The sequence below is a fragment of the Scatophagus argus genome, chromosome 18 (genome assembly GCF_020382885.2).
Source record: "Scatophagus argus isolate fScaArg1 chromosome 18, fScaArg1.pri, whole genome shotgun sequence".
Taxonomy (NCBI): Eukaryota; Metazoa; Chordata; class Actinopteri; family Scatophagidae; genus Scatophagus; species Scatophagus argus.
In genome coordinates, this window is record NC_058510.1 from 17,008,395 (window position 1) to 17,031,867 (window position 23,473).

General features: G+C 41.1%; 1 protein-coding gene across 5 annotated transcripts in view; it reads left to right on the top strand.

The window, feature by feature from the left end:
* The first annotated feature begins 1,291 nt into the window (after positions 1 to 1,291).
* The window catches only part of LOC124049902 (microtubule-associated protein 4), a 98,348-nt gene continuing 76,166 nt past the window's right edge, over positions 1,292 to 23,473 (top strand). For all 5 annotated transcript variants that reach the window (XM_046372011.1, XM_046372010.1, XM_046372012.1 and 2 more), the window contains exon 1: positions 1,292 to 1,416. The gene's annotated coding sequence lies outside the window, so the exon portion shown is untranslated. The remainder of the gene's footprint in view (positions 1,417 to 23,473) is intronic.

Sequence of the window (23,473 nt, forward strand, 5' to 3'; positions counted from 1 at the left end):
GTACAAATTCAAATTCATGCAATGAATTCACTGAACACTTAGTCCAAAGGTAATATTTCTAGCAGCAACTTCCCTTCGGAAGAGTTCTGCAGATTAACCATAACCCTGAAGTTCTGTTGTTGGTTAAAAACAGTTCCTGAAGATGGAGAGAAAAGAGAGGGAGAAGATGAAGAGAAACTTGAAATGATTCTCAAAGCTTCCTGCAACAACACATCCACACTGATACTCCACTCCAAAAAATATCCAACGCACTAAAGCACAGAATATACAATGATTACATGAAACCGGTGATTCAGGTCATATTGTTTATAAAGCAAAACTATCAGACATGTAAAATATGTTAATGTTGGTTTACTGCAGCCTAGATGTGCACTGTGCATCAAATGACAAAAAAGGCGCCCAAATAATAAAAAAAAAAAAATCGTTTCTGAGCTCCCAGACACACCTGTCACAGGTGTGTTCAGGAGAGGGCGTGGCTGTGGAGAGGGCTCTGTCAGCCCAGGTTGGTTGCTTGGAGGTTAACAGTGTTAGTTACATTTAATCTACCATCACAGACTGATGATGCAGAGAAACAGAGACGCTGGAACTGATGTTGGCCATTTTTGTCACACGGTGTCACTATTGACTTATATTATATGAGGTTGAACCATTTTGCTTTATTTTCCCCTCCCAGATTATGGAAAGTTATAGTAATTTTGCAGATGGGGAACAAAGAAGAGAAGAAAACCAGAAATGTTACTTCAATACATAAGTCAGAGCATGTTGCTCAGGTTTCTGGTTTATCATAAGCAGAACTCAACAGCAGACGTATGGAGTTATGAAGGTATCTGTGATTTGTCTTGTTTGCGCTTCCAGACAGGATTGTCGTTTAAAGATTAATCCAGACTAAATGAGCTATTTGTTTATTGATACTTGGTTCGTCTGTAATAACCTACAGGTTGCTATTTCTAATTTCACAGTAGACTCTCGGAATTTTCTGTAATAAATCTAACTCCTGTTATCCGGGTGACATTCCAGTGATCAGGGCGGTATCAGGTTGTCTTCCTGGGCCGTGGCCGTGTCCAGAGCCTCTCCCCTCTGGCGATTGGACCGGCACCGTCCCGTAAAAGGAGTCAAACTTCTCCATTGTGTGGACAGGTTGTCTGTCAAAAGTATATTTGGTGACGACGAGGGTCCAGCCCAGGGTTTGAAAGCTGTGATTGGAAGTTACTTTTTTCACTCAGATCTTATCGTCGATTTCATTGGATAAAACAAGAGCCAGTCACTTATATCGACTTCTGATTGGAGCACAGCTTCTCCGGGGAGGAGCATGTTAGTCTGCGGCCAGCGGAGTGCACACTCGGGTGGGCGGATCGTAGCGGTGACAGCGACGCTCGGAGACTCCCGACAAACTGTCAAAAAGCAGACAACTAAACGGTGAGTCCGATGGAATATGAACTTTGTGTTTTGCTGGCTGTGTGTAGAAACAGCTGTGCGCTGTTTGCAGTGAGCGCGGAGTAAGTGGGCGGACAGCTGGAGTCTGTAGCAGTGAAATGACGCTGATTTTGGATGAGTGATCTCACAGCACGCATCACAGCGACGGTGTAGGATAATGTTGCCTTCAGGTGCACCTCGGAAAGGCTTTCTAATGAAAAGCAGTGGGATGAATGCTGTACTGTGCTGTACTTTTACTTTCTATGAATTAGTAGCCAAAGGGAGCTGTATTGCAACTCTTGTGAAAGCTCCGTTGCTAACACTGAGCAACACTACTACAGACTTTCACTTTCTGTCCGATTTACTGTTAAGGTGGGTAGCTCACTTGCAGCTCTTTAGGGTGTTTCCAACTATCCCCGACTGCACATGAGACAGCATGGGTGCGCACCGTGAAATTGCACGGTCACAACAGGAGCAAAGTTATGCAAGCTAGCTCCTCTCTCTTTCTGTCTGTCTGTCTGTCTGTCTGTCTGTCTGTCTCTCGCTTTGTGTGTATGTGCTGTAATATGTTGGGTCTCTCCATTCATTTAAGGTCTGTGAGGAAGACTCAAACGCTGAAGTGTTGAAGTTGTTTTACTGTGTCTCTGTCACACTGAAGTTGAGCTCCATATACTTCAGTATCTCATATTACCATCATATCACTTTTACTGCTGTCTTTGTCAGTGCAGTCTGACTGATGACTAATCAACCTGAAAAGACTCCTAGAGGTTCTCTCACATGCATTGTTGTTTTAGCTCTTATCTCTGCTTATCATAGGCAGCTAGCAGTGATACACAATGAGAAGCCTTTAACTCATTCCCTTTGCTCGATTCACTTTTGCACACAGTAAAAGGTTTACATGTAGACCAAATATGTGGCATTGCAGATACAGTTGAACTCTTGAGTCCATGATTAATAAGGATATTCTCTCAATTTCCACGGCATGCTAAATGTATGCAAAATCACATTTTAAGTTTTCAAAACTGATGAGGCTGAAAGGTCATTCTTGACCTTTGAAGTAAAACTTTGACCCTTTAAAAGATTCCACACTCAGGGTCCATTTATTTGCCTTTTAGCACACGGAGATTAGCACAATCACTGCGTGGTTTTAATAAGTCAGTTGTGCTTCCCCTCTTACAACTGACCAAAGTCTGTCATAGCTAATCTGCTGCAGAAAAGTAAGAGAATGAGATGTAGTTAAAAGCTCGTAAGTGTAACTGATATTCAAAATGATGAATATGCTTGTCTCCATTGAAATCTTACTGCTCGCACCTGTGTGGAACATTATGGCACACGGAAATTGATAATAAAATAGAGGAATCACAGCAGAGAGGATTGGCCCCCTCCCTCCCTCTATCCAGATTACTCTCCAATCCTTCCCCAGCCAGATTACTGAGTGTGGGAAATAAGAGGTGGGACTGATCTAAGGCCCTGAATTCATTATGGCCCTGATCCAATCACATCCCTAAAATGTCCTGTTGCTTGTTATTTCACTGTAAAACCCACCAAAGTGATCAGATATTAGGCTGGGGTGGGGGCAACACCAGAGAGAGAAGTGCACATGAAGTCCTGTATGTCTCCAGAAACAGTTGCTGCCTCAGTGAAAAGGCATTTCCACCAGAGCCTCTTATTTTGAAGGATAAGCATATCAGTTCATATCATTTAATTGTACTGTAATGGCCCTGTGTAGTTTGTGTTGAGGGAAGTACAAGGCCGCATCATAAATTTCCAGTTGACAGCACAGTCTTCCATTCAGTGTTGTTCTGTATGATGGACACGGTTGTGTTACTTTGCAAAATGAGAAGCTTGGACTATTGGAAGTTGGGTTAACTACCTTGAAAAGCATTTACTGCAACCATTTTATGGAAATACCGCAGCAGAATTTGTGCCACTTAGAAGAGCTATTTCCAATGATGAAAATGTCTTAAGAAAAAGAGGAACATCTGTTTTATTCCCTAACTGTTTTATAAATAAATCAGCCCAAATACTGTCTCAGTGTGCTGCTGAGCCTTTACCATGGTTTCCTGAGCAGGCCCACTTTAACACTCGGCAGCTTCTTGCCAATATCAAATACCACTCTCAGTCATTTTATAGTCGTGGATAGTTTTGAATTCAAGGGAAAAAAAAACTCTGCAAAGGTGAAGTCAGAATTAATAGCCTGCTGCTGACGAAACAGCAAACAAGACTGAACTTAAACTTTGTTTGATTCTCATTGGTTTTGAATGACATTCAGTAAAGATGAACACACATTTTGAACAGCTGTGTAATTTCCCACCTTCAGGACTAATTGAGTAAATAGTTAAGCAGCATGTTTGCCAAAATCTTGATGTCAGACATTAATCTTGAAATGAAGGCTTTGTTTAGAGAGCATAATAGTAGAGTTGGTGGGATGGTTGGTGATTTAGTTTCTAATAAAAACGACAAGTTAAAGAAAAAGCAGCACGTATTCACTAAAGTCTCCTTCAGCTTTTCAAAGAATATCCACTAATAAGTCACAACTAAAAAACAACATCTGTATGTGGAGCCCAGCAAGCATGCACTTCCTAGAGCTGAAGTCATTGGTTCAGGTGTAATACAGATACACTGTGATCATTAATGTGTGTATGAAGTTTAGACTACAGAAGTGATGACCTGTTTGGGTTGTGAGAAGTCACGATAAACAGGACTGTTTGAGGCAGATGTACAACATCACGAACTGCTAGTTGGATTTCTTCTCATAATCATTTTGCTGCTTTGAAGTGAGTCCAGTGGGAAGCATTCGTTTTAATGTAGATGTAAGTTCTCTCAGAAGAAATATTCGTTTGATGGTAAGGTCTGGCCGAAAATAAAAGGTTAGTTACCACGCAACTGAAGGAAATAATCTCTTTATGTAACTGCCTGTGTATGTATGAAGGAATGTGTGAGTTGCACTGAAGCTCTTTGATTTATCTGTGGAATTACAGGATTTTACTCCTCTGTACTCCTGTAGTTGAGTATTTGAAGGCTGATCGCACAGACCAGATGTTTGTATTCTGGCTTTATAGCTTTGAGAGCAATTATTAAGGCTTCCCTTTTTTGTCATGTTTGAATGGCATTCATGTGTGAGCCAGGCTCCAAAGCAGGCAGTTCAGAACATCTTTATTTATTATTATTCTTTATAAAAAAACAAACCGGGATTGCATTTGTTCAGGCCCCAGCAGAATATGTAGGACTGAAAAAAAAGTCACCTAATTGATTTTTTCATGCATATGACGTGACATAAAACACAAACCGAACTAAATGTCTAACCTTTATGGTGGCTTCATTGAAAATGGAAAGTTGACTGAGTCAGCCTCACTCCCATGCAAATTTCAAATCATTGACAATGAACATAAGTAAAATTGATTGTAATATATCTCTTTTGCAGGATAGATAAATTCAGCATGTTCGTCAAAATGATAATAATACATGCATGAAGGAAAGGTGACATAAGGAGGGAGGAGTAAAAGAAGGAAGGGGTGAGTCAGGAAATGATTATAGTAGGAGGGAAGGGAAGGGAAGGAAAGAAGGGAGGAAGTATTAAAAGGCACAAACGTGTTCCAGGAGGTACTTGATGAAAGAGACTCAGAATTCTTCTCAGACTGTGGAATGTCAGTTGACTGGAACTGAGAGCCACTGACTCCCTGCCTTCTTGCTCTCCAACCAGAAACTTAGACTGATGAGTACTGCTGTTGTTTCATTTTTTTCACCTCAGGTCTTCTCACCATGACTGGGAGTCATAATTCATCATAGAATATGCCAGAGAATATCCTTTGCGGTTGACCTTGTAATGTTGAAGCTAATTTTGGAGTTTCCCAGGTCAAGGAACAGTCAGGGTCAGAACGGGGTGGTGCCAGGGGGGCAGGAAAGATGATCCGTGCTCCACAGTCAGGGTTGTCCTGAACGTAGCAGGATACCCTTTTCAAGGTCAGCATCTGCTTCACCTCAGCCTCTGTCTAGGAATCAGGAAGCAGAGGAAACCCATCATCCATGTGCTCCTGTGCTGGCAAACAATGCTTCCGCTGATGGCACTTCACTTTTGCTACCAACAGACTTTCTTTATGAACTGGTTTCCTTCTCAACTCTCGGTTAAACATTCATACTTAATTTTCAGGCATAAGCTCATAGATTGATCTCTCAGCTGCGTTTTCTCATGGTACTGTATTGTAGCTTGGATGTTGAGAGCTAGTTGTTAAGGTGCAGCATGGCTCTCTTGTCTATGCTTGTTGAATTTCAAGGAGACTGTGTCATCGAATACCGCCGAAGGACCGTTCTGACATCCAGAATCCTTTGAATTCTGCAAAGGACTCAATGCAAGGATAGGCTCTGTAGGATACGACTGGTAGGACACACTTAAGGTACAACGATTAGCTGGTAAACTGAGTAGTGAGCACAAAGACTAGATACACCTGGGGAGGGAAATTAACAAGAAACAGGTGGGCCCAACCACCTTTTTTCCTGCCAATCACAAAGGCAGGAAAAAAGCAAAGACAGGAGGTAAAACAGCATGACACATGGTAAAACATGCACATGGAGCATAGAGGACTCACCTGTAATTGTGTTTTTGCATTGATGTCAGAACTCCATGTGCGTGGACGTATCCGCAATGTTAGCCAAAGAGCAGAAAACAGCATACAGAGAAGCAGAAAACAGTCAGTGCAGCTACACTTCAGGCAACATCCTATCTCTTCCTGTGAACTGTACATATCAGCTGTATCCACCTGGACATTACACGGACTTGGTACCAGGGAGAGGGCATGGTAAAGTCTGCTTTATGCTGGGGCCAACTGGTTTGGACTTTTGCGTTCACCCATATAGCTTCTTTGGGCAATGTCCGGCTAATTTCAGTGTCGCAGCGCATGTGTGAACTAGGATTTATAGAGAGGTGGTTACATCTATTCTTACTGTGACCATAGCCTGTTATTTGTGTAGGATTGGTTGTGTTCCGTTTAATTAGCGAGGACATGCGTACCAGATGGCTTAACCCAGGAAGAGCATTAATGATCTGAAGTGATCGATACTCCACACAGTGGTAAATGGCTCCAGCCCTGCCGGTAATGCTTTCCATCAGTACTGACCCTGCAGTGGATCTGTGAAACATTTTATGTTCACTGTAAAATCAATGTGACTGTAAGAACCGGTGATTCATCGATGACTGTATTACAGAATGTTTAATTCACCAAACCAGAGTGCTGTGATTCAGCTGTTTTGTACCAAAGCATCAGTTAAACCTCAGTGTCGCACCCGTTGTCTTTTTTCCACGGTTGTCAGAAGTGTCAGCAGCTGATTCATTAATCAAGTCTGTTGGCAGGTGAGCTTATAGTTTTGCAGATATTCATAATTGGAAGATCAGGTTGTGGCCTGTTGTTCAGTTTTGTCCAGTGCCACACTGGCTCCAGTCAGCAGTTTGTGTTGCTCAGCCTCAAATGATTTGCTTTCTTTTAATGTTGTCTGGGCTTGTTAAGAATCACTTTGAGGGCAGTCACAGCCAAGTATGCACACGTTATTTTTATGCTGTTTGAAATCCAAAAAAACATTTTCATCAGAGGGTGAGAGAGAAAAAAACGTGCCATTTGTTTTTTCCAAGCCTCAGGTTCACCACTTTCAATGAATTATTTATCACTGATTGTATCACTGATCTTTTGTGAAGTCAATATGGGAGCCATTAAATACAGAGCTCTGATTGCTATGAGAATGAAAAGCAATCTAGGGTTGCAACTAATGATTTTTTTTTCTTTTCTTTTTTTCTGAATAATCAATTAATTGTTTAGACTGTGCCCATTCCAGTCTCTCAGAGCCATCGGCGTTGTCTTCAAATTCTCACTTTTTTCCAACCACCTGTCCAAAACATGAAGATTGAGAGGTTAGCAGCGTCGAGAGAGCTTTTTAGTGGTCAAAGACACAAGTTAGCAGGTCAGAGTTCACAAAAGTTGAACTGTACTGTACTGTAGACTGACTTACTTCACCTTAGCAAATGAATCCACGGATTTAGTCAGCTCCTTTGATTTTGTAATGAAAATTTTAAATGCTTGGATAACCAGACCATAACAGTAAAATATCATGTGAAGTTGTCTTGCTCTCTGAACGACAGTCTGACCTCTGACCATTAAATGGACCGCACTTCAATTATGGTTACAATAAATTTAAAATAATAGACTAAATAGAATTTCTTGTAAATGGTTCAGCTAGACAATGGAAAACCTTGCCCACAAAAACGTAATTATACTGGACAGATAAATGGAGGGGAGCACTATCTGAGCCGACGAGAACTTGTGACATTATTTCAAAGTGCTACTTCCATTGTCAGCCCCAAACGAAAATGTTATTTCAGAAAGGCACCGAAAGAGTTTAAAAAAGCTTTACCATCTTGTCTGTTCATGCATAAGTTAAGTTTTTATTAGCGTGTTTCATATTGTATCAGGTTGAGTGATGAGCAGCATGTTGAAGCAACCATCAGCTCTGTGATCGCTCCAAAATGTTGAGTAATCCCCAAATGATTTTAGTTAATCAGAGTCAGCTGTGTGTGTCAAAGTGCAGCAGACTTATCATTTGTCTTTGTCTTAAGAGTGAGTGCAGGCTGTAAACAGAATAAGATGTAGCTTTGTAGATGTACAAAGTGTGTAAGTAACAAGTAACTTGACAAAGAATTGGACTTTATTTCAATTACAACAACAACTAGTAGTATAAGTTAGTGATTTTATATTGCTGTATATTATCATACAGCAAAAACACACACATGTGACCATGTGTTTGTTAGCTTGTGTGAACATGTACATAGATGTGTAATGTGTGAGAGTGCAAGGGCCGGAAGGGCGGAGTCTTAGATTGCGTGACAACAACGGATTGAATGAATGAAATGATGGTGGGATAGAAAACGGAGAGGAAGAATGAGATGGTACAGAGTGAGCCGGTCGCTGTAATCCCCCTCCCCCCCCAACAGTAGCAGCTGGAGCAGTCTGTCAGCAACCAGGTTTTACTGCTGCCAATCAGCCCCGCTGGGAATTATACAGCAGGGTGAGGAGTTGGACGTCACACAGATGGATGGATGGAAGTAGGGATGTGGTTAGGAGGTGTGATTTAGACAAGGAAAGCAAGGAAGGAAGAAAGGAAGGAAAATTAAAAGTAAATAGAAAGAATTTCTTTTACCTTTAAAGTTCTGTTGGAGTTCAGAGTTTTCATTAGCTTTAAGTTGGAAATATATCCTTGATTTTGGTTGTTCAGTGGTTGTTCCTCAGATGCAACAACGCTGGATTTGAGTGACGGCTCTTCAACCGGTAAATTTTGACATGTAACACTTCATGTCTTGCGTTTAGGGAAATAATTTTCATGCACCAGTTTGTGCCTGTTCTGCATCAAAATTGTGAAAATAAAAAAGTCCTCTGGCACTTATATGTTTTATTGGGTGGGGTGGGTGGGGTGGGGCAAATACACTTTGAATACTGAAAATCTACGGCTATGCTCAGACGCTTTGTTCGGGCTGATAAGAGATATGGTGTAATTCTAGCTTACCAAAGAATCATGCTGCTAGACAGGCATGTCTCATGTCTCATGTGTCATCAAAGGGACACAATACAAAGACGGGGACAACCACAGGAAAGTAATTTTACTATGAGACTGTTTAAATATGAGACAACAAGGGATGGGCTCGAGAACTTGAGTACTCTATTGGGGCATCAGTATTCATCCAACATATGGAGTACTTGCATTTTTTTTATATAATAGATAGTAAGTAAGTAAATTGATCCTTTTCTATTTATATCTGCACAGATCCATATAGCAAAAATAACATTTATTGTTTTCAGTCAGACATTGCCCAATCTAATGTGCCTGGCTCAAAGGTGACCAGCAAGTATTAAGATGATGTTTGGTACTCTTTCAAAAAATAAACGACTTTAATGTGCAGTTAAAGCAGTGCAACACTAAAGTTCCATCAGTGAACAATTTGTGTATTGAACACAAGGAGAGAACAGTAAAGACAGATAACAGGCAGTCACTCATCACTTCATTAGCTAGCGGTGTTAGCATGTGCTGCTGATGCTACCACATCAGAGAGGAGATATTGTTCCTGATTAACTTTGTGGAAAAGAAGGCTTTCAAGAGCTGATGGTGTTTTTTTGATCCAGCACGCAAACTGCCATTGTGGTAAAAGACAAGTTCAAGTTGGAGAACGAAGAAGAAGAAGAAGTAATGTGAGCAAAGTGAGGTGAAATTAAGGGCCGATCTGCAAAGGGCCGACAAGGTAGCTATTACTACTGACCGTGGTGTTTAATATGCCTCACTATCATTAACCCTCATCCACGTCGGCATTTTTTGCCTGCTTTTTGGGTGTTGTCATTTCAGACGCTATTGTTACATTGAATCTGTTGTGAGAACTCACAAATGTGGTAGTAATTTAATGTGAAGACTCAAACATGGAAATGACCTAAAAATTCCCATCCCTAGAGATGACAACTGAGACAAGATCGAAGGGTGGAATGTCCCACTATCATATTTTTTTCTTGCTATATGACCACATTCACAGCAGAATAACTGATCTTGCTGCACAGTGTCAGCTGTTTGGATCAGCTCTGTGTTACACGTGTGAGCAAGTCAGCATATTTCCCTACACTGAATATTCCACCAGAGGAAGGCACTATGTGTTGTTTCTTTGACACTTGCTCTCAATAAGTTTTGTTCTTCTAAGAAAATCAGGGTGGAAGGCTCCTTTTGAGCCTCAAATGTACCATGTCAAACATGTGTCCACGTGGGTGGACAGATAGCTCAGTGTCAGTCTAAAAAAAAAGAAGAGAAGAACTCTCTGCTTATAGTAATAAAAGGAACAAGTTACCAGTGTGAGGAACAGGAAGTGTCTCATCACTGATTTAGAGCTCTTGGACTGAGACACGTTCAACATGTGTACAACTCTCATCTCATCTGCATCCTTCTCTTTATGTACAGGACTGGCACACAGAGATATTTTTGTGTAGCAGACCGTTGAAAACTGTCAAGAACCCAAAGTTGTCATCAAACTCCTCGTGTGATTGCTTTTATTTGTCACTCATTCTTTGATCAGATCGATCCAGTTGGTCTTTTGTTAAGTAAAAAAGGCTTTCTGTAGATACACATGTTCATACGCCTTCCAGTTTTGGTTTACTCCAGATCTCACTTGTAACTAACTACATTTACTTTACATGATTATTTTCTTGTTTTTTTTTGCAACTTTGTACTTTCGCTGTATTACATTTTGGAAGCAAATATTGTACTTTTTACTCCACTACACCTATTTGATAAGTTAAGTTACTAATGACTTTGTTGATTCAAGTTATTCAGCGTGGATAGGCTGTTATACATTAACTGCTGACAGAGAGAAGAGGCTCCATAAGCGCCAAAGTGGAACATTTTTAAGTTAATTTATTTTATTTTAAAAATATCAGAGTTGATAATCTCCCAGGCAGATAACCAGTCCACTATAATATCTATTGTATATATATATTTTTTTGTATAATATTATGTTAAGGAATGAAGATGTGACTTCTGAGAAGTTGAAAGGAAGCCAAATATCTGTGCACAACTATTGAGAATGTGAGGAATTTGAGGTTCACAGTCAGGTGAGTGGACAGGGCCGAGACTTTTTGTCAGCTAGAATTCAAACTCTTCCACACTCACACACGTCAGTGAATACCTTCAGCCTGGTCTAACCCAGGATGAGTGTGTGTCCACTACCTGTGTGTGACAGTGTTTGTTTTGGGATTAGAGTTTGACCTCTTGTGTGTGTGTGCTGCTTTGCATTCCATTGCATTCCATTGCAATGTGTTCTGCCTCATTCTCTAACAATAGTGCATAGTTCCCCCAAGAAATACTGTGTGTGTGTGTGTGTGTGTGTGTGTGTGTGTGTGTGGGCGAGAGAATGGGGACGTACAGGGAATTCATTCAGTCCCTGCTGTGAGTCCTTTCCAAATGGAGGGAGAGAGAGAGAGGACAGATAGAGCGCGAAATGATGGAGGGAGTGTACATCACCACCTGTCTGTCTGTCTGTCTGTCTGTCTGCCTGCCTGCCTGCCTGCCTGCCTGCTCAACAATGTGCACGCTAATGGGCCGCAGCAAGTCCTGCATTATACAAACATGTCCTGAGAGTTCTGTTTAATTCTATTACACACACACACACACACACACACACACACACACACGGTCAAACACTAGCCCTTTCACTTAAACCTCAAACAGGCCCTCTGTGAGCTCCATGAAGGCACTGTGCACACACACACACACACACACACACACACACACACACACACACACACACAGGGCACATATTAACATTACCTAAAGTGGAGCTCTGTGAATGGAGCCAAACATCAAAGACACACTGGCTGTTAGGAGCGTACCAAGAGGCCACTGGTTCTCCCCAACACACAGATGAAGGCACACGTGCAAATTTGAAATCCACATTTTCTTTAACATGAATGTCTGCCTTCTTATTCATGCATTTACTTCCATGACCGACTACAGTTTTCTCTTCATGTAGCTCAAGTGTGAGAAAAGTATATGAGAGAACATAAATGCTTACTGTATAACTGTACTATACTATTAAAACCGTAAGTTTTAATAGTGGAAAAAAAAATAAGAGTTGAACTTGATGCTGAATTTGCATAATTTGAGTAAACATCCTGAAAAGAACAAGAATTGAAACTATTGCCCAAGTCTCAGCCCTGAAGAAAAGGATGTGATGTCACAGCTCCATGGTGGGTAATAACTAAACTTAGAGCAGAGCAGTCACAAACTGTCAGCAGTGTATGAGAGCAGTGCTGCAGTTTGTACCTTTGTTGTGTGATACTGTGTAAAATAAAGTGATTGCCATTGCCAGAATAAGGACTTTTGCATTTTAAAACACAGTGCATCTTGCAACTTGTGAGCTGGCCTGTAGATTGCACCAATACAGAAAACACATGCTTTTTGACTGTCAGACAGATTCAGAATGGAGGTGTGTATTGGCAGGAAGGAGATATGGTGACCATATAATTGATGGTGCAGACATGTATGAAAAATGATTTATTTATTTCAACATTTCTTGTTTTATTGTATTCACACACACGTCTAGTTGTTGGCCCTGGCTTTATGATTGTTATCTGTTTTCTATGTCTTGTGTTGCTTTTCCTCATCCTTCACGCTCCTGCACTCCATCATTCTCATGCATCTCTGCTTCCCCCTGTCCACCCCCTTTCACTTCTCCTTGACACCATGTTTTTCTTCCTGTCAGAGGATCAATAGAGCCATCCTTTATTCTGCTCTCTTCTGCGGTCAGCAAGTTGATAGATTTTGGAAGCTGTCATGGTTTTACATCACCACTGATTAGGAAAGCAGAGCTCTGTGTACTTTTCTCACACACACACAGTTCTAATGGCTGCAAACATTGTCAGTACTTTTGCCAGTTACACGGGAAAGCCCTTACAGCATGGCACAACCTATGCATTATTCATCTGCATGTGGAATATCATTCATTATGTACTATGTATGGGATTTCGTGCATAAGAGTTATGCTGTTACATAATGATCGTACACACACTCACTCCTGTAATAAAAACCTTAAACTGCATCAGAGTGACCCATCAAAAGTTTCTGCACAACTGTTTAAGACATTTTATATCACTCTTTGTCCAACACACACACACACACACACACGGCATATGTCACTTACACTACAGCCAGTGTATGAGTGTGCGTACACACACACACACATGCAGTCACACTTCAAGGACAGTGTGTACTCAGTGTCTATTTTGGGCCAAGTCACATCAACCTCACCAGACGGGGTCGTGTTGGGAGGATAGGATTGATGGCAAAGTGAAAATGAAGGTTTCAGTTTGTCAAAGTGTGTGTGTGCGTGTCCCCGTGTGTGTTTGCGTTTGGATGACTATGCAGCAGCCCAGCCTCAGATGAACACATAGTGAACACATTAGTTCTGTGCCTATTTTTGGCCTATCCGTGTTTTACATCAGCTCTAACTTATTACTTATTACCAAACAGTGTTAAGTCATCAGCGGCTCGTCTAAACTCTACGTTAGACTTTCAGTTAGAAACATTTGACCAGATTGAACCTTTAAACAGCTTTGTGTTTTCACGTCTCTGACTCCATATACGATCGACTGACCCATCACTTTGTTCATCAGCCTGTTTAGTGACTATAAAATGGATCACGCATTAGCCAGACATGACTGAAACAATGTCTGTACAGTCTTTCAGTCCCTCATCCTCTGTCAAAGTGATTGGCAGCGTATCGCCTCAGATCGGGATTCTTCACTTTTCAAAAGTCAATAAAAGTCAAAAGTAAATGTGTGATGCTACTCTTTGGTTTAGTTGTAGTTCCAGACCTGAGCTTTAACACACATTTACATTTGACTTGGTTGTCTTTTTGAGGGAAATGTTCCCACATAGAGCTTGATGTGATGTATCCTGGATTTTAATTTTAATTTTTTTTTCTTAACTCAGACCCACTAGTGAAGACATTAGCAAAGTGTTTGTGTGTGTGTTTGCAAGACAGACGTGGTAGGTCTTAGTAATTAAAAGATTACCAGGTAACCATACAATTGACCACTACAACAATATGCCAAACAACTTTTGAAGTGAGATAAATTGTATCTAAAGATGATAATTATCCTTTGGAATTGGGACAGCTACAGCTGCAGACCAACCTGTACATAGAGTGAATTAGGTCATTATCAGGGACTGCCAAGCACCAGAGCAAGGACATCGAGCAGCCCAGTCAGACAAGGTGAATGTGTTGCGCTGAGGGTCAACACATGCAGGACTTTGTTTTAAGCGAGGAGCTGGAAAATGAGACTTGTCTGCTAAAAATGCTGTCTAATAAGTCTAATAACCTGTCAGCACAGACGGATGCGTCAAACATGACTTGGATTTTTTTCACTATTTCTTCTGTTATTCTCAAATTGGAAGCATAAAAGTGTGGTGTGTCCATAAAAGTGTGGCAATATGCAGATGACAGCATGTTCAACCTTTATGAGATTTCCTTTCATATTATCCTTGAGTGCATCATTCATTCTGTGTGCGCTCTGTGCTGTTAAAAAAAAAAAATTAAAAAAATCACACACTTTCGCCAGGCTGCCTTCAATTTTCATGTGACAAGCTTCCAAAGTTGTGGGAGTCCTCTCCGCTTTGCCCCCCTTTAAGAAGTACGAATATTTTATCAGCAAGTCAACTGCCGCGTTTCCCTCTGTCTGTGTGTGTCCACAGGAAGAGCTTTTTGCTTTGCATATTTACAGTATGTGTGGTTCTTGTCTTTTTTGTGTACCTGGTGTGTCAGTCAGCCCTGTAATTCACATGTGCACGAGCCACACTGGTTTCGTCATAGTCAAATGAACGCGGCCACATCCATTGAATTTGAATGAATTATGTTCTTGTTTTGCTGCTCCATCCTGTGCCACAGTGTTTTGGAACCAAATTTTAATTTAGTTTTAATCTTTTGATGAAAATGTGAAATGGTTTTACTCATGTGGTTCATTTACTCAGCAAAAATGTAAGACATTTGTGTTTTTCATCCTAGTTTCCAGAGCAGGAATTACACCTTTTGGGCTAAAGTTGGACCTAGTTACATGCATTTATAATGCAAAGCTCTCTCTCTCTCTCTCTCTCTCTCTCACACACACACACACACACACACACACATGTGCACACACTCCAGTGCCTGCCTACGCAATGAAGAATGACTGAACTGCACCTGTACACCTCCTGAGACTAATTACAACACACAGCCTCTCTCTGTCTCTCCAGCTCTCTGTTGCACACACACACACACACACACACACACACACACACACACACACACACACACACACCTCCCTGTGACTTTAGGCCACTCCCTGTATTCAATAACAAACCACAGTCCCGTGGGGGCTGTCTCTCTGTCTCTGTCTCATTCTGTGCCTCTCTTTCCATCACCAACGCCCCAGTTACTTGGTGGCCAACATGCAACAAGCTTCTCATACTGCATAAGCAAGTGTGTGTGTGTGTGTGTATGTGTGTGTGTTAAAGAGAGAGGAAGGCAGTCAGGTTCCATGTGTTAGCATGCCAGTAATTACCTTAGTTGTAAGCTAAAAAGTGAAATGTGAGAAGTGTGTGTTAGTTTGTTTTGTCAAATGTGCAGAGATGTCAGAGATCATGTCCCAGACTGCATGCTGTGTATGGGTGTGTCAGCACACAAATATATTTTATGTTCATTCCATAATTAAAGGTGTACCCTCATTTCATGTGGTGAATTATAGTTAATATTTAATGCATGTGCACCGAATGTCAAGACTTCATCACAAACTGAAATACGTAAATTAATGTCTAGCAGTTAATTCAGACATCTTCAGGTCATTCTGTCATGCACATATTTAGAATAAAACTAAAACAGTTTTGAGTTTCAACCCCCTATCATTTCATATTTTAACTAGGTCACCCAAAAGGTTTAGCGACAGAATGTTAATAATTAGCTTTTCTTATAGTGTCGCCTTATAGTAATGCTCGACGGCTTGGAAGCACGTCCGCAATTTAGTCTTGCAGGTTTTACAGCTCTTTGTAAACAATTAAGTGCTGTCAGCGTGAGCAGTGAATTTGCCAAGGGCTTAGGTGTGATCTCACCACACTGGGACAGAGTATGAGGATCTTCCAAAAAAAAAAACACCTCAAGTTTAAAACTTAGAACCCCAGACTTGTTCAACTGCAGAATGTAGTAACCTGCCCTGAATAGTAATTGTTTCACTTAGTTCGTCTTTATCGGTAGTATTTAAACTATTTAAACTCAACCCAATCTTTTCAAGTTTGAGCCTGACTGATACAGTACCTTTAAAGCCAATAACGCCATATTTTTTGAGAGTTAGATGAATTCAAGTTTCCAAAAAAGTAAGTGTGTGTGAGTGTTGACAAAGTGCTGTGATTGTGTGGCTTGGTGAAATAGACTGAATGGCTCGCTAGGAATGTCAACGATAGCATCTCTGTCAGATTAGTGTGATGGCAGCTGGACATGGGGACCCATCAGACCTCAGTACACACACACACACACACACACACACACACACAGACACACACACACACAATGATGCACAAAAGTAAGAAATGATCATTTCATTTTTAAGATCTACCATTTTGCAGTCTGACATCAAGTAATTATATTTTCTGATGAGAATACATTTTGCTTTATTTAACACTTAGCTTATAAGCCTTCAGTTGTCCAACAGTTTCTACAGTTTACAGAAGATCGACTGGTAAGGAGTCTTCATGACATGACGCCTCAGCATGGCAGGATGGAGGATTCCCTGTGGGCATACTTGGTGTTGTGATTTACAGGGTGTCAACAGGTATCACATAACAGAGTCTCTCACCTCCCTGCCCTACTTCTGCCTCCATGTAAACTAACTGATAGATTGTCATGCTGTGCGCGGGCGTGTGTGTTCATGAGAGTAACAGCAGCGTTCCTCGAAGTGCCTCTGCTTCTTACCCAGAGATCCTACGGTGCTGCGGGAAAGACGACCTGCCATCATGCTCATCAGTTTCCTCTGCTTGATGATGCTTGTGGTGTGCATGCGTGCGCAGAAAACTCATGGCAAAGTTTTCAAGGGCAACAGTGTCAGGACTCAGGCATCATGGCTGTAATTACTGTACATCTAAATGTGTGTGTCTCTGGGAGGACTTTACAGCTGAAGCAATTTTGGTTAAGTGAGAAGAAGATCCTCTTCATCATCAGGCAGGAAATCCAGCTCTTTTTCTGACATGAATCTGTTTGTTTCTGAGCTACTTATATAGTTCAGCATCCATATTGGCCTGAGTATGAGGTGAATTTCTGGCTTAACAGCATTTAAGTTGAGTTGAATTCTTCAGGTTGCAGATTTGATTTAAGGCAGTTATTTTTCTCTTATGAAACAGTCCTAAGCATCCGGTATTGGCCCATTAAATAAATGTGCAATAATGCGTATTCTTAAACAGACAACACATTTGCCTTTCATTTCCGTTCTCTCATTCAGTATAGTAGTTTGTACACTTCAGACTTCCCTTAATCTCCAATATAAAATATATATTTTTTTACTTTAATGAAAAGAAACGAGAATCCACTGTAAATACCTTTAATGAGGTTGAACTCGGCCGTTGGAGGGAAAAAAAAAGGCTTCAGTTTGTAACTGAATCCGTCAGGTTGTGTATAAGCAGGTCCTCTGTGTGTGTGTGTGTGTGTGTGTGTGTGTGTGTGTGTGTGTGTGTGTGTGTGTGTGTGAGAGAGAGAGAGACAGAGTGAAACACTGTGAGCTAAAAGTCCCTCGTCAGCTGTCTCTGTATATCAGCTTGAAAAAAACAAAAAAGCAAAAAACAGTTTGAGTGCAGAAAAATAAGGGGAAACACACACACACACACACACACGCGTAATAAAGTTGTGCGCTCTGGGGCAAACAGGATAATACCGTACAGTGTACCTCTTCCACACTATAATTACAAACAGATGAACAGGGCACTGTGGGACCAAGTGGAAACTACATTTTCATTACGATCAAAATGAATCCAGATTATGTAACTGTCAGTAAATACTGTGATCATCATTTATGACCTGCTGTGCGGGTTATTTCAGGAACAATATTTAGCTGCAACCTTCTACTGATGTTTTGTAAAAATGTAAAACTCTCGCCGCTCTTCCCTTCAGTCAGTTTTTCGTGAGAGTTACAGTATAAGGAACAATCAGTAGCAAAAACCACAGTCTTGAACTCATCAAGCAGCACTGCTAGCCAGCTTTTATTCTGCCTTACATGCACACACACAACACACACTCACTGGTGTGGTAACAGAGTAAGCTGAGCACTTTGAGGACCACCCCTCTTAGAAAGTGACATCAGAGGTGAGCTCTTCACACAGCGGCTACAGGCTGAGGCCACTGAACACTTTGTTTTACCGCGCCATCCACTTAAACACACACTACACACAACACCTGCGGCATGTGTGCCCTTTTGTCCACATGCTGTGCTTTATACAGCTTTATTTTATTGTGAGCATAGACAGATAACGTGGAGGATCGTGGACCAGGCGTCATCTTTGATCTAATCATTCACTCAATGCAGTCAATACTTACTCCTTCCTCACTGAATGGGAAGCTAGTATTGCCTTCTGTTCTAGCCTGCTCTCTCACAGTACAAGAGCAGTGTCAGTGAGACTTGGTGGACTCCGCCCACTGTCCACTGGATGACTTCATATAGCTCCCAGTATGACTCGGGTGAAGTCGGTGACTCCTTCAGTACTGTGCCCATGTGACCTCTCATAATCATAGATCCACATAGTGGCAATGTAGGAATAGTAAACTGCCTTGTAGTTGTTTTACAGCCATTTCGTCCTTGGACAGTGAACACTCCACTGCACTTGCCAAACCCTTCAAGTAATACAGTCACTGTTGCTGGAGGAAAACAAATATGGATGTTGAAATTGCCAATTTTCAGTTGTGTTGTCTGGTTTAGTTAAAATCTACTGAACCTAACAGCAGACTGGTCTGTCACAGCCTCCCAGCAGCACATGAATGTCATTTTTGGGTATGACGATGACCGTGCAAAGTTTAGTGAAGTGATCTCACCCTCTGTGAGATGTAGACTTCTCACTTTTACTTTTTTAGCCATGTTACAGAAGGGAAGAGGCATCAGTCTTTTCACATTTCTGAGATAATTATAGTTGCCTGGAACACTTGTGGTTGCAGTGCCTTGCTCGGAGGCACGGTTTAGAACACCCTAGATACCCCAGCAGCTGGTCTGTATCCGGTTTCAAACCCGCGGCTGGAATGTAGCAGCAGTGTATGCAGGAATCAGCCTAGTAAATGTTTGGTCACACGATGACCTCTTGAGTCTTGACCGTCCTCATTAGAATCAAACTATAGAATGTTGTCTTTTGCGTATTTGGCTGAGAAATGATCAAGGGTTAATGATTTCTGAAGAGTAAACATCTTATCATTAACCTGGGATTGTTATTCAGTGTTTAGTCAGGGAGGTTGAGATCAGATCCAGGTCATGCAGAGTTTTTCCTTCTGAAGAGCCAGACATGGTAGCAGCAGTAGGAGCAGTTCACAGAAGATCCACCCTTCTGAAGTGTCCTTGAGCAAGAACACGTTCCAAGCCTCCTGAGACCCCTGCGCTTCTCTGGGATTAATCAAGAGCAACATTACGTTATGTTGTCATTTATTATCGGAACAGGAGGATGAGATGTGAGTGATTTTTGGGATTAGGTCTTCTGTTATGTCATGCATCACCCTGACAGCCACTATAGGAGCTGTGTTGGTGTCCTGCCAAGGTTAAGCTTATGGAAAACCACACACACACACTCATTTCTCTCGGTCTGCCCTTTTCACTGTAGCTTTACAGATTTATTCTCAGACAATCATTGTGTCATCTTAGCACTGCTTCTTCTCCATCTGGCAAATTGTTTGTTTGACTAAGTGATAAAAAAACAAACAAACAAGAAAACAAAACAACAAAAAACCCTATTTTTGGTGAGATATTTTCAGATAGGTATAAGCCAATTCATACTCAGAGTTGTACGCTGTAGTTTACAGTAAACGAGGTGTGCTCCTCTCTGTGCGCTTGTCATGGTGCTTTATTGTTTACATACGCTACTAGTGTGTGGAAGCATTAAAAAGAGGCTTGACCTTCACCTCTGCTTTTTTGGCAGCCACCCACCACATACACACACACAGGCTTACCACACACAATCCACTACCTAATCCACACATGCATTCACACACTCATTTGTTAGCGGACAACACAATAGAAACTGCCTCTTCCATGTATTTCCTTCCTTTGTTGAGTCCAGATTATTTCCGAGCGGCCACACCAAACTTGTGAGCAGAAGTGGAAAACAGAAGCTCAGCTCAAACTATGGCACCTCGCTGGGGACAAAAAAAACAAAACAAATCCCTTTTAGTTTATGACTTACTGCCTCATCTCGGAATCCAAATGTATCCCACCCAGGCTAATGAAAAGGTTCTGCTCCTGTGGTCATGTCGGGACCTTCTGCAGAAATAGAAGAACAGAGTTATATAGTTTAGCATTCAGATGACTGCGGTAGGCCTTGTACTGTCAAGTCATATCAGCAGGTAAACTGGGTTTGAATGTATAATCCGGCTCTGCAGCTGGCACAGATGACATACTGTATACTAAACACGCAGAGAAGATGTGGGGTTAAATATGGAAACTGGGGCAGTGTTTCTGACCAGCATGGCTTTGTGGTTGAGCCATAGGCAGCGGTCTTCCTGTGACACGCCCTGGTCTTGGCAGTGGGGGCTCATTTAGTCTGCTGATACACTGGCAGTCAGGCATGCAGTGAGCATGCCTACATATAGTTTATTTATATTCCTGCCTTGGGAACCACCCATTGTTCACTATGGAGAGAGAGAGAGATTGCAAGCTTGTATTATGATTATATTTTTAATTTGCTCGTGAGCTGTCTCTTTCTAACTGAATATCTGAGGACTGATTAACTTACTAACTAGAGGACTGACTGACTGTCCATGAGACTGACTGATGATTGGCTGGTTGAGTTGTTGGACTGTTTTTACGTATGCCTGGCAGATTACCTCATTAACATTTATTGACAGTTGACACAGTTTTGACATTTAAAGTGGAAATAGACAAGTTTCCACCACTAGTGTTACCAAGTGCTATTATTGTTGATAGTTGATGCCACAAAGACAACTGGATCACTTTCCATTTTCCTCAGTAACAACTACCATACCATTTGTTTAGTCTCTAATGGCTTCCAGCCGGACTGAATTGCCAGTCAGCTTTCGTTTTTCCATGAGATTTCGTCCACCCTGGCTGACAGAACTGCAAAGTGAAAGTGGGGTTTGTGGAGAAGGCTGATTGTGTCATTCTATAGACACGAATAACATTGTGCATGTGCAAAATTAATGTGAAAAAGTTGTTTCCATAATACATTGTGCAAACTTTTGCTTCATAATGGCAAGTTAAAGCAGAACAACTAATTATTGACTTTGCCTTGAAGTAGATAAGGCAAAACTAGTTTTTCTTGTTTGTTTTTGTCAGGCTTAAGAGTGTCTGAAGGAGAAGAAGAACTACAGTTATCCTTGTGTTAATACAGACTTTTCAGGGCATACTAATAAGATAATGATAAGATGGTATGCTACAAATGAGTAAAGCACAACCACAGAGTTGGTTGCTTGTAAAGCACATAAAATTGGACTCTCCTGTACGGGTGAAGAGGCCTGTCCGCTGACATTGGAATAAAAACAATCAAACAAAAACAGCCACACACCTAAAGTGCACAAAAGGCCTGTTGACCGCAAGATGTAGTGTACTTGTACTCGTTCTCCTTATGGTAATGAGTAAATACTCCAGCAGATGGGGCTGTGGAGTTATATTTGATTTAAAGAAAGCTGACTCATCTCTGTGTATTTTGATTGCCTCTGTATGATTGTGACTTTAAACAATATGTGTGGCATGTACTTTGTCAGTAAATAGGCTCAGGCTCATGATTTATTGTATTGATGGCTGCAGTTAAGGAAAGAGGAGTTAACCCATGTGTTGATATGAGCACGGTTGGTAGGGCAGCCATGTAGAAAGGAAACTAATAACTCCAAGGGCTCAGAATTGATCCTCTTTGTAGCAAATGTGTTATTGTGCACCATCCTTGGAGAAGACCTTGAAGGCTAACCACCTGTTTCAAAAATGTAAAAAAAAAATAATAAAATAAAATAAAGAAGAAGAGGAATAAAAGGAAAGTTCAACAAACATGCTTTTATAGGGCAGAGATGTAAAGTGGACTGTGGATGATAAAAGGAGTATTGTAAAGATGCAAATGAGACGGATAAACACAGTGAGAATCTGAGCAGCAGAGAAAGGCTGGTTGTTGCTTGCACCAAAGAAGATAATCTGGCATTATAGTTGGAAGATGACACAACATGACTCGGCAAATTCCCCCGATGGCCATTGGTCAGCTGAACTCCCAGACGGGCTGATGACTGCTTGGATCTGTGTGTCTGAGTCCATGTTTTGGTACAGATTGTGCTTCTGTGGTGCACAAAATCGTTATCAACAGCATAATCCCATCTGAAACTGTGCCTCCTTGTGGTAGGAAGTGGTACTACATTTAGGTTATAATAAGTGATGAAAAATCTTACTTATGTCTGGAAGGGCCCTGGCAAGCAGCTGGTAGACTCGTAGGCACTTAACTGCCATCATAGGATTTGGTTCCAGGCTCTGTGGTCTTGGTACTGCTTCAGTGGCTGCTTTGATGTCATGTCGGGGACACAATCCTGTTGCTGGTTTCATGATCACATTTTCCCCTGATCACTAGAAGCAAATTGTCATTTTCTTTATAATGCTTGTCATTGTCTTCCTAGACACAGTGATGCAATAGGCTGTAATTTTGCTTTGTCATTGCTCTGAACTTGGGATTTTGCTTTCTCACTGCTTTTAACCACTTCTTGTCTCCATTTCCATCTTTCTTGCTCAGTTTTGTGCTCCTTCACTCTCCACTTCTTTGATGTTTATTGGCAATTGACCACTAAGTTTTTTCTTTGTGCCTATACTTACTGAGTATGTTATTAATTATTATTAATCAAGCAAACCCATTGCCGTTATTTGGAACTGATCCACAGTCCTAGTGTCAAAATTTAGAATAACTGGTGATGTAATATACAACAACTAAGTGCAGTTTCGATAGATAGAGACAGATAGATAGATAGATACTTTATTGATCCCGAGGGAAGTTACTCAGAGTATGTAAGAGTAAGGTACATGTGCTTTTCTAGAGTATTACTCACCATGGAGTAAAAACTATTTAGTGGAAGTATGAAGTAGCAGGAAATTGAAATGCTTAAGTTTAAATACCACAGATTTTCACTTAAGAACTTTATTTAAGTGAAGGTTCTTAGTTATAGTACCTCACTGGTGACCATAATTCAGCATATTCAGACTTTAATGACATCACATTCTAAATACATAGACATTAATATGGAGTTGGTCCCCCTTTGCTGCTATAACAGCTTCCACTTTTCTTGGAAGGCTTTCCAGTG